Source organism: Ambystoma mexicanum, chromosome 2p, assembly GCF_040938575.1.
Source record: "Ambystoma mexicanum isolate Mex_15411 chromosome 2p, UKY_AmexF1_1, whole genome shotgun sequence".
Lineage (NCBI taxonomy): Eukaryota > Metazoa > Chordata > Amphibia > Caudata > Ambystomatidae > Ambystoma > Ambystoma mexicanum.
The window spans coordinates 7,450,919-7,464,002 of record NC_090923.1 but is presented as its reverse complement, the minus strand read 5'-3'; the positions used below and the strand labels follow the sequence as shown (position 1 = coordinate 7,464,002).

Here is a 13,084-nt window from a genome sequence, read left to right as displayed (position 1 = left end):
TTAATGGGTTAGTTATTGTTTCATGATTGCACGCTTAGTCTAGGCAGGAGAGTCATATCAATCATTGAATAACATTTCTATCTAGATGCGACGCCGGCTACGTTGAGGATTCCATCTAAGTGTGGCATATGCTAACATTTACAATTCTATCTAGATGCGACGCCGGCTATGTTGAGGATTCCATCTAAGTGTGGCACATGCTAACATTTATAATTCTATCTAGATGCGACGCAGGCTACGTTGAGGACTCCATCTAAGTGTGGCACATGCTAACATTTACAATTCTATCTAGATGCGATGCCGGCTATGTTAAGGATTCCATCTAAGTGTGGCACATGCTAACATTTACAATTCTATCTAGATGCGACGCAGGCTACGTTGAGGATTCCATCTAAGTGTGGCATATGCTAACATTTACAATTCTATCTAGATGCGACGCAGGCTACGTTGAGGATTCCATCTAAGTGCGGCATATGCTAACAATTATAATTCTATCTAGATGTGGCGCATGCTAAGCTTAGGAGTTCTTTCTATGTGTGCACATGCTAACATTTACGATTCTATCCGGATGCGATGCAGGTTATGTTGAGGATTCCATCTAAGTGTGGCATATGCGAACATTTACAATTCTATCCGGATGCGATGCAGGTTATGTTGAGGATTCCATCCAAGTGTGGTATATGCTAACATTTACAATTCTATCTAGATGCGATGCAGGCTACGTTGAGGATTCCATCTAAGTGTGGCATATGCTAACATTTACGATTCTATCCGGATGCGATGCAGGTTATGTTGAGGATTCCATCTAAGTGTGGCATATGCTAACATTTACAATTCTATCTAGATGCGACGCAGGCTACGTTGAGGATTCCATCTAAGTGTGGCACATGCTAACATTTACAATTCTATCTAGATGCGACGCCGGCTACGTTGAGGATTCCATCTAAGTGCATGTTATGAACAAAACCAGTACAACCCATCTTACTATGGAGGTACTATGAAGGGTTAATAGTTTTTCCCTAGTGTTCATTTTCGAAAGGGTACCGTACAGTCCCTCTCTCAAAAGTTTCTGGCTGGTGGCAGTGGTTACTACCGTAAATATTCGACCGCAAAAATTTCCCTATGGGATTTTCCGATTGTTCCAGGCTACCACTTTTACTGACAGCCTCTAACATACCGCCGGTTTATTTTAATATTAACTTTACTCCGGTAGGATTTTATTGCCAGAACTTTGATTTCATTTCTTTCTCGTGTCTTTCTCTGTAGTCCTAACCCATATCGGGGATCCTTTGTTCGTCCTTTTGGCGGGCTTCTGCACAGAAGCCCTCCTCTAGGTGCCACTGAGTCTGGGGTACACAGGATGTGTGGGAAGGGGAATAGGCATCCTGGACAGGGTTGCATACGCAAACCAAGTCGCACTCTGCCCTGATAGACTGGAGGGGGTTCTCCCACCAGGAGAGGCACCCCATTGTGTGGGTGACAGCTAGGCTGTATGAATGGGGGTATTGCTGCATAAAAGCAGGGTCCTGAGGACTGGAGGACAAGATGTCGCCACTGGAACTAAGAAGCCGAAGAGGAGAGAAGCCAGAGACATCTGCAATGACAACCACCGGTGAAGCCCTGCTGCAGATCCTCACCACTTTTCTCCAACGACTCAAGAAGATCTTCAACTGCAAGAGTCTTCTACCCTTGAGCTGGTGGGGCCAACCAGTTCGCCAATCACCTTCCAGGACCTGCCTTGGTCGAATCACCAGTGCCAAGCACTAGGAGACCGGATAGCCAGGCACCCGTCCACCGGACTGCGATTTAAAGGAGCGTACCTTTTATTCGTTTGGCAGCACCGCGGCTGGTTTCATCCCTGGTCAGTGCACTAACTTGAACCTTCCTCCATGAGAAGAGCTTCTCTTCCTCTGCTGATCTCCAGAACTGCAGGAACTACCGCCACCGCAGGAGCCACTTCCACTTTTAAGGTACATTGTTCCGCCAGGCCGCCCTTTTCGTTGGGTACTGCTAAAGGTGTTTTAAATCCTTTACTTACCTACTGGAATGGCCGCCCCTTTCATCTTTCACCTTCTGCAACCGCCTTTTCAAATCCTTTAACAAAGACTTGACTGCAGCTACAAGAACATTTTTGCTCCTGGGCAATTTGCGCTGTACCGCTGACACTTGGACAGGCCTTTTGACTCTGGGTATATCTGTATCATCTGCCTTCTCTAGATTGCTTCTCACCTAGAAATGTGTTGGTGCACCTAACTCTTATGAACACCTTTTTCTTCCCTCTTTTTAAAGTTGTGAAGTGCCATTTTGCTCGGTTTTCACCTCAGTATTATACATGCTAAAGTTCTGCCTTGCCTAACTTGTTCACAATCTTATTGGGAAGTGTTGCTGGTGTGTTTAAGAGTATATTCCTGTATAACTTGGCGTTTCCCTCCCTTTTGAGAAATTGTTAGTGCCATTTCTGCTTGGATTTCACTGTGCCGTTTTGCTCAGTTTTCACTCTTGCTCAAACTTGTCTACAATTTAATAGGGAGTTGTGTATACTTTTTTTGACTGGTTTAACTTGCTTTTATAATAGTGATTTGTGTGTGAACATCAGAGTGTGTAAAATAAATATATATATATTCTTTTTGATACAAATCTTTGGTCAGTGTTTCCTTGTTCCATAGTATTGTAGTCCTATTGTGTAAACCCTGAATACTGCTCATATCTCCCTCTTGAGATAAGTGACTGCTTAGCCACAGCTACCAACTAAATCTTTGTGGTACAGACTGATACCAAAGGGGATTTATTGCATATACCTGTAGTCCTAATCTTCTGTAGTGCTCCCTAAGGGAACTGCACAGGATTCTGCCCAACAAAGATGACAGGCCAGTTTGTCAGAAGATGAACAGGAAGTCCTCCATTTCCTCTCAGCCGCCCTACACTTATGTTTATGTTTAGCTAGGTGACTCCCTCCCCCTAACCTTCTTCAGCTGTCTCTAGGTATTTTGCAATGCCAGGAAGAATGACTCCCGCCCCCTGGACTTTCTCAGGCTTTACAATACATTTCTTAATGCCAGGAGGAATAACTCTCTTCCCCTGGCATTTGACAAGCTTTCCAATGCAGTTCGCAATGCCAGGGAAAGTGACTTGCTTCCCATGGCCTTTTTCAGAAATGTAGTTCCTTGCGGGTCCTTGTCCCAGGTTTCTTCCGTGGCTCATCTGGGCAGACTCGCTTCTCTACCCTGCCAGGCATGACCACGAGTAGGATCCAAAAGGAGGCTCTCCTGCTGTTCCTGCTGTGGGTGCCAGACCCCTTTCTCTCTATTATTTCTTCTTTCTGTTCTACCTGGGTAACGGATCTGCCTGGTATTATATTTTGTATCAGGGTCCCAGACCCTAGTTATGCAGCGTCTATAATTTCCCTTTCCGACTTAAGCAGCCCCTGTACCTTCTGGGTGGTTGTCGGACCCCTGCTGCAGGCCTCTGGGTCTTCAGATGCCTTTCTGGACTTTCCTGCTCTCTTCCACTGGCTCATGCTGCATGCCACGGCTCTGCAGCACTCCTTCGGGGACCGTCTGCGTGTCTCCCAATGACCGCGTGGTCTTATGGCGTCTCTTGCCGTGACTTACACCTTCTGCTGTGTCCAGTCTGCCTCTGCACAGAGAACCAGATGGGGATGCCTGGGCTTCTCTGCTCGCGTTCCGGTCAGGGATTCTCCTCCCTTTACCAAGGGATGTCCCCCTCGTAGGCAGTGACTCAAGGGAGGGTCTGACTACTGCGTCAGTCCTGCCTCTCTTTTTAACCACTGTCCAGAGTGGCTAGGTAGGGGACATTTTGTGGAGTGGGATGAGGAGGCATTAGGAGAGCAGGTCAGTGCAAGGAACAAGATGATGGCGAGGTTGGACTACAGAAATGGTGCTAGACTGACAAGGGTGACTGAAGGTGTGGGGGTGTTGGTGCGCAGACCAGGGTTTGTATGCAAGGGGCAGGGCAGGTTTGAAGGGCCGGTGAGAGTGTTGAGTGATGCAATGGTGTTGGAAGATGGTAGGGTATGGAACAAAGGGAGAGTTGCTGTGAAGTAAGGCAGGACGTTGTTTTATTCTTGTCTGGGGGGGTGAATATATATATTCACTGAAAAAACATTGTTAAAGGGACGGTATGGTTACAAGTAAAACCGAAAACCCACAGAAATTCACCAGTTATGGCAAGCTAAGAAACCATAACTTGCGCCACCACAGTGCACTGCTAAGACTAACACCCAGGACATCAAAGATGTCATTACAAATGTCATTGATGACATCACATATCTGGGCCACTTCTCTTTGTTCACTGACTTATCTAGGCCACATGGTTTGTTAAAAAATCGAAAGGCATTACATATGTAGACATTGGGCCTCATTACAACCTTTCCGGTCGGGAAACAACGGTGCCGTTAGCACCGTACCGGCACCCATTCAGACCCACAATGGCGTTAACACCGTCACTGCAAAGCGACCACTGCGGTGCTACCGCACCCAGTAGCCCCGTGACTGCAAACAGCAGGACGATTTGCCGGACGTCCCTCAATTACCGGCACAGCGGTATACCGGGTACATTACGAGTACCACCTAAACAGAAACACCGCCATGAAAATGGTGGTAGCACTGTGACCACCGTGCCTGTAATACTGTCCCTGCGGACCAGGCCTTATGCAGTGCCAGCTGAGCAGCAACAGGCCCCAGGTGGGCCAAATTAGCCCAGCTGCACACCTTTGGCCACTGGGAATATACAAAAGGACCACACCCACACCCAACCCACCTCCCAACACAACCATGCTGGCAGTCAGTCTAGCAGCAATTAGGATGTAGAACCAGCAAGCAGCAATGGAGTTAGAAGCAGCACTGAGGCAGAGGAGGAGGCGTAGGTGCAGGAGGCAATTGAGGAACCTGTGGCCATCCCAAACATCATTGTACAGCAGGTACCACCCCGCAGGCAACCACCAATAACCCGCATCAGGGCCTCGCCCTGGGACCTGACCCCAAGTCAAATCCACACATTATACCGGCTTGACAGGGACACAATAATATCAATCGTCTCCCTCATCAATGATGACATCTGCAGCATAATTAACATCCGGACTGCAATTCCACCCTTGCTGAAGGTAGTGTCGGTACTGCACTTCCTTGCAACTGGCACCTATCTGTACACCGTTGGTGAGCTGCACGGGCTATCACAACCCTGTTTTTCAAGGATACTCTTCAAGTTACTGGATAGGCTGCTGCGCCATGTGTCAGACCACATCGCCCTACCCCGAACCCCTGCACAGGTCAATGCCACCAAAGTGGCCTTCCATTCCCTGGTACGCATGCCCAATTGCATCGGTGCCTTAGATTGCACCCATTTGGAGTTGACTACAAGACATGTCATTGTGGCTGTCTATCGAAATCGGAAACAATTCCACTCCCTGAAGGTGCAGATGGTCTGTGATGCACAACAACTCATCACACATTGCTGCGCTCTCCCGACTCCATGGTATTGCGGAACTCCACGTTGCCAGGGTACATGGCATGCTACGGGGAGAGCGCACTGGCTGTTGGGTGAGTAGAATGAGCATGTGTTCTCTAGCTCACTCAGAGTTCTCTACTATAGTGCCATTTAGTGATATTTGTCCAACCGTTTCCATTGAGATTGGTACCTCTTACAACCATAGTCCTCCAACTTGCAGCACTCCTTTGCCCACTATTAGCCCTTATGTGCATTTAACAGTATTGCCCACCATGGTTGCATTTCTAGCAATGCTCTTTGCTTGACTCAGTTATGATATGCCTAGCAATGCCTACCCTGTTTGCATTAACCCACTATTGCTCACTGCCTGACTCAGTTATGATATGCATTTAGCCTAGCAATGCCTACCCTGTTTGCATTAACCCACTATTGCTCACTGCCTGACTCAGTTATGATATGCATTTAGCCTAGCAGTGCCCTTCCTGATGCATTAACCTATTACCATCACTACTGCTTTGTACTGCATCTAGTGGTTTACCATTGCTCCACCCGCCCACAAGTGCTGATTTTACGCAGCACTACCCATAACTGGTCGCCACTGCACTCAAGCTGATTCACTTAATTGGCTGTACCCCACAAGCTACCACCATATACAAGTACTCTCAACACAAACCATCTATGGCATGTCTTCAATTTACTATCATCACACTCTCCATATACCTCTACCACATCCATTCCACCACCATACAGCCCCTCCACCCCCCCAAGAGCCAATATGCAACTCCCACCCATCAGTCCACCTTTCCACTATACAACTCACAGCACCATTGGCCCATCCCACCCCCCTGAATTCCACTTCACTCCAGCGCCTTACAATCTCATACGCAGAAACTCCTTCTTAGGATACCACACTTCCCAAGTCCCTGCTAATAAATTCAGCCACAACTCCCAAACAACGCCACATACTAACAATCACAAAATCCTAAGCACCACATTGATTGACAAGCCTAAACGTCCTCTAGACACTCCGCCACCAGCCACCATCAAACTCAATTGTGCCCTCATAAAGGCCAGATCCCTTGTCGCACATGCTCTCGAGATATCAGATCTCATTCTAGCCAACAACCTGGATCTACTACCAATAACTGAAACCTGGTAACATCCAGCAGCAGGACCTGCCCTTATGCTTGCAGTTCCAAAAGATTACACCATCATCAAAGCTGATAGAACTTCCAGCAAAGGGGGAGGAATTGCCTTCATTTCCAAAACCCAGCTATGCCTAAGAGAATTCCCCTCTCTTCCGTTCCCATCTGGGGAACTTATATCCGCAAAACTGCCACTCTCTGCCCAAAGTACACTTCTGATTCACCTGATCTATAGACCACCAGACCCCACCTCCACATTTGAAGAAGACATTTCTAACCTACTTCTCCACAACACCAAACCCACTTCATAAATCCTACTACTAGGAGACCTGAACCTAGGGTACAAAGACCCCCTAGACTCCCACGCCCTAACTGTAGAACAATCCCTACTTGAACTAGGCTTCAAACAACACATGTCGGGACCCACCCAAAGCCATGGCAGAACCCTCGACTGGGTTGCCAACTTAAACTGCAATCTGAACCTAATCTCTAATAGCCCATGTGCCTGGTCTGACCATCACTTTATCCGCTTCGAGCTAGATGCTTCAACCAGCATCCCTCCCATGACCACCCATTCTCCTCCAGCTTCCACTAGGAACAATAAGGCCATCACCATGGATTCTATCCACCCACTCATCCAACCCATAATCAATCCATCACATGCCCTTGAACTTGATCCAGAAGCTCTAGTGAACATGTTCAATAAAAACCTACAACTAGCCCTAGACCAAACCGCCCCTATCAAACCCAGAAAAGCCAAACAACCCAACCACCTCAACAAATGGTTCACACCTGAACTACAAGCATTGAGGAAAGCCAAAGGATCTGCAGAATCTACCTGGCAAAAAAAAAACATAACCCCACAACAAAGATCTCTTCAAGACAGCAGCCGCCACCTATAAAAAAAAAGCTATGATCAACACCAAAAGCGACATTTTTAACAACAGGATACAAAATGCAAAATCCAATGTGAAAGAACTTTTCACCATCCTCAGAACTGGAAGCGCCCATACCCCCTCAATCCACTTGTATCAAAGACGCCACATGGTGCGCCAAAATCCAAAAGGCACTATTAGACAAAATAGCCCCACTCCAAACTAAAATAGAAGCCAAAAGACTCCTCCTAGCCACTAAAGGTACAAACAACACCAACCAAACCCACCAACCGCAACCCAACAACTCTGATCTCTTCAAATTTGCCCGGTCACCATCGCTCAGGTTGAAGCAATAATTACCAGTCTCAAACCATCAAAATGTCAAGGGGACATCTGTCCCACATCCTTCATCAAAGAAGGATTTAAAGACGTTGCCCCATTCATCACCATGCTCATAAATACTTCCTTTGCATCATGCACTGTACCCAAGAATCTCAAAGATGCCTGGGTCAAACCACTGATAAAAAAAACCACCCTAGATCCAATCATTCCCACTAATTACTGTCCCATCACCACCGTCCCATTCCTGCTAAAAATCCTTGATAAAGCAGCCTATATCCAAATCCAGAACCACCTCGAAACGCTTAATCTTCTTGGCCTCCGCCAATCTGGTATCAGACCTAGACACAGCACAGAGACAGCCCATCTAGATCTGAAAATCCAAATGGACGAGGCCAAAGGTAAAGGCCATCCTTCCCTCCTCCTACTTCTTGACCTCTCGGCGGCCTTCAACCTGGTCGACCACAACATCCTAACTGCACATCTAACCACCTCCGCTTCCTTCTCGCCAAATGCAGCCAAATGGATCCAATCCGTCCTAGCCGAAAGATCCATGAAGGTTTTCTCAGACAACGCATCTGCAGAACCCGCACCCATCACGTGCAGAGTTCCCCAGGGTTCCTGCATCTCCCCCACCCTCTATAACATCTTTACCAAGATGTTATTTGACCTCCTTGATGACATGAAAGTCCTATAAACCAACTACGCTGATGATACACAGATCCTCATGACGCTCACAGGCTCACATGAAAACGACTCAGCCCTTCTCAATGAAATTTACAGCAAGATACAAAACTGGATGGCCAAGCACGGGCTTTGTCTAAACGATAACAAAACCGAGCTCTTACTCATTGGCTGTAAACAACGCCTCAATAAACTTGACCCAAAACACAACTCATTCAAGCTCGATGGAAACTTTATTAAGGTCTCCAATAATGCCAAAACACTCGGTGTCTACCTAGACTCCACCCTGATACTATCAAGACAGGTCAACGCCACTGCCTCCGCCTCCGCCTCGGCCTACACCACTAAACTTATAACGGCCTGCAGACCTTTTCTATCCACCCACTGTTGTATCATATTGGCAAGAGCCCTAATACTTTCCAAACTTGACTATTGCAACACCCTAGATCTAGGCACTAGCAAGCAAAATATCCACAAACTTCAGATTTTGCAAAATAACACTCTTAGGGCAGCCCTCAACATATCACGCACGGACCACATCTCTCACGCAAGACAGACTGCCAACTGGCTCCCTATAAAAGACAGAATCACCTTCAGGACCCTCATGATCACTCACAAATGCCTGAGCAACACTGCTCCAAAATACCTTGTCGACAAATTCTGCACCAGGACATCTTCCAGACCCACCAGAACCAACTACGCGCATTGCCTCAACATTTCCCAAATACAGACTCCAGAAATCAGGCGGCACCAGTTTCCCAGTCTTAGCGGCAAAAACATGGAGCTCTATGCCCACATCACTGAGAGATGAACACTCCTTCCTTGCCTTCCGCTTCAAAGTCAAAGCATGGCTTTTCTCCTCAATCCCTTGCTCATCACCTATACTCATTTCTTCAACCCTCACCTTGTATATAGTTCAAACTCCAGCCTGCACCCTCAGTGTTCCTACTATTTAATTTTGTAAATGACGTTAACACTGCATCTTATTCCTGTCTGTAACCAGCATCCCCATTCATACGTGTACACTTCTGTATACTGTATTTTATGTAACTGTATTCTTCTGTATTTATGTAACTGTACATGTATGTAACCTTCACACAAGACCAAGCGCCTAGCTACACCTGGGTTCAGCGCGCTATATAAGCAAATAAAACAAAACAAACAAACAATGCAGGAGCTGTGTGTAGTGGGGGAGTGGGGCAAATAGACACTCACCAGGGTTCACCCAGCTTACCGCTGCAATAAGCAAATGGCAGTTTGCTGTGTCACAGTAAAACATACTGGCAAATGGAAATACCCTAAGAGAAACGGCACCTCAAGCTTTCCCATTATGAGAACTCATCTCACTGAAACTCTCCCCATCTCCAACGAACACCCTTACTCTCCACCTAATTTACAGACCCCCAGATCCTCTGACATCATTTGAGGAAGACCTAGGCCACCTCCTCACCGCCAACACCAAGCCCCTATCAAAAATCATCCTCTTGGGGGACTTCAACCTAGGCCTCAACGACCCCTCAGTCCCTCAGGCACTCACTCTTGCAAACACCATCGAAGCTCAAGGCTTCACCCAACGAATCTCCAATCCTACACACGACAAAGGAGGCATACTGGACTGGCTAGCAGACCAACATACTAACTAATAACCCATGCCCGTGGTCACATCAAAGTATTAACCATCAGTCATCTTACCCAATCTAACATGCCACTGCAACTCTCCAAAGCAATACCTTCTAGAAACTCTCAAATCACCACCCCAGCCAACATGCTCCCCAGGCTACTACCGCTCACTGCCCACCACCTTAAGACCAGCTCCGATCCCATCTGCATGGTGACACTATACAACCAAACCCTCCTGGGCACTCGCAAAACCAAACCTACAGATCAGCAAAATTCCTGGTACACCACTAGCCTCAAAGACTTCAACGCTCTAGCTACAGAGTACAAACAAGCCACCATCCAATCGAAAGGCAACTTCTACAATGCAAGAATCGACGATGCCAAATGAGGCACAAAAGAGCTCTCCTACATACTCTGAATTAGAATCACCAGCCCCACCCCTAACCACTGCATCAAAGATCAACCTTGGTGCCTAAGCATTCAAAACGCCCTCATCGGCAAAATTGCCCGACTCCAAAATAAAATCAACAATTAAAAAAAAAAAACTCTCCATAGCTGCCAAAAGCATTGACCATTGATGCCCCCAGATTCTAATTCACCCCTGTCACCACCACCGAAACCTCAAAAATCATCAAAGGCCTGAAACCCACAAAATGCCAAGGAGACGTGTGCCCAGCCTCTCTTATTAGAGACTGCGCTGACAAACTCTCTCCATTCATCACAGCCCTGATTACCAGCTCTTTCTCCTCCAGCAGAGTCCCAGAAGACCTGAAAGAAGCTTGGGTAATCCCGCTACTCAAAAAACCTACACTGGACCCAAATGTCCCGACCGACTACAGCCCCATCACAACAGTTCCCTTCCTTCTGAAAATACTTGATAGAGTTGCTTACTTGCGAATACAAAAGTACCTGGAAACCCACAACCTCCTCCGTCTATGTCAGATCAGGCTTCCGCCCCAGTCATGGAACATAAACTGCCCTTTTGGACCTCAAAATCCAAATGGACCAGATTAAAGACAAAGGCAACATGGCCATCCTCCTCCTACTTGACCTATCCGCAGTCTTTGACCTGGTAAACCACAATATACTCTGCCAACACCCGACTATAGCCGCCAACTTCTCAACCAACGCCATAAATTGTTTCGAATCCTTTCCATCCAACCGAACCATGAGAGTCTTCTCCACACCTGCTGTCCCCCCCCCCATAACCCCAGTCTCCTGTGGAGTGCCACAGATGTCCCGTGTCTCGCCAACACTATATAACGTGTGCACCAAGCCCCTCTTTGAGCTGTTAGACAAACTGGTTGTCACGTACACCAACTATGCAGACGACACCCAAATACTCCTCCCCATTACAGGAGACCATGACACAGACACAAACTTACCTGACCATCCAAGCCTGGATGACACAACACGAACTCTGTCTCAACGACGAGAATACAGAACTACTCATCATTGGCAATCAATCCAAGCTCAATAATCTACCACACTCCTATAATTCTTTCCTTATTGACAAGAGCATCATCAAGGTAGCAAAAGAGGTAAAAACATTAGGCTTATACCTAGATTCCTCACTCTCCCTAACAAAACAAACCACTGCTATTGCAACGGCAGCTGCCTACACTGCCAAACTAATCAATGCCAACAGACCCTTCTTATCCACTGACAATTGCATCACCCTTGCCAGAGTCCTCATTCTTCTCAGCATCGATTACTACAATTCCCTCTTTGCAGGCTCCAGCGCCGGAAACATAAAAAAACTACAAATAGTCCAGAATAATGCAGTAAGAGCTGCACTCAACATCCCTAACTAAGAACATATATCCTCAGCCAGACGTAATATCCACTGGCTACCAGTGCGGGTCCGCATCACCTTTAAAACCCTATCACACATGCCTCTCTAACAGTGCACCGATCTATCTAGCCAGACAAATCTCCAAAACACACTCAAAAAGACCCACCTGATCAGCCTACTCCTGCCACCTTGTCCTCCCAAGATTTAGACAGCAAAGAGCCGGAGGGTCCAGCTTCCCTGCGATTGCGGCAAGGCAATGGAACGCCATGCCAATATCCCTGAGATCAGACTCCTCCATCTGGTCCTTCTGCAAAAACCTCAAACCTCGCTCTTCGCTCAAGACAGGTAAGAGTACCTCAGCCCCCCCATTATACCCGCCTCCCCCAACCTCCCATAGCAGTAACTAATATGTCCCAACCTACCTGTATTGAAATAGTGCCCCTCCCGCAAATTTTAATCTGATGTAACCCAACTGTATAATGCAACCACTGTAACCAAGACTGCATCCTAGGTCTGTATTGTTCAGCAACATGTAACCACTGCAACTAAGGTATGTATCCTATGATGTAACCAACCAACCTAAGCAAAAAGTGCCGAGATGCCCATGGGTTTGGTGTGCCATACAAATGTCAAAATAAATAAATAAAATAAACATCCAATGTTTGAGAGATTCAGGCTCCTCACCCTAAGACGGCATCAACCAGTACCCAGATCTCTCTCTAGTGTGGAATTTATTTAGCTTAAAGCGTGGGAAAACCTGTCAGGTCCTACGACAAGGAAAACACTTCAAATATACAGGTAGATTCCCCCCCACCCCTTTTTCTGGGGAACTTGGCATATTTGCTACCTAGTGAATATTTAGACAAGGCCTGGATAGTCGGCCTCCAGTCATCTGGAAGAATTTGAATTTCCCTTTATCTGGATTCAACTTAAGTTCTATGTCAGATGAACTGATTGGTTCCAATAATTCCCTCATGCAAGTCCTGAACACATTCACGGAGGGAACTATACCACATCCTGCCATAAGATGAAAGTCCACAAATAAGGAGTTTGCTGGAGGCCTCAAGAACTTGGAGTAGAACGAGAGTTGTTTCAATTGCAGTTGTGCCTGAAGTGTTACAAGGTTGAGTTCATGGTGAATTATCGCATTAGGGATCGAG

The 13,084-nt window shown here is 46.8% G+C and overlaps 1 protein-coding gene across 1 annotated transcript in view; it reads right to left on the bottom strand.

Moving 5' to 3' along the window:
• Positions 1 to 13,084, bottom strand: part of LOC138566129 (zinc finger protein 850-like) — a 286,511-nt gene that overhangs the window by 115,635 nt on the left and 157,792 nt on the right. The window lies entirely within an intron of this gene.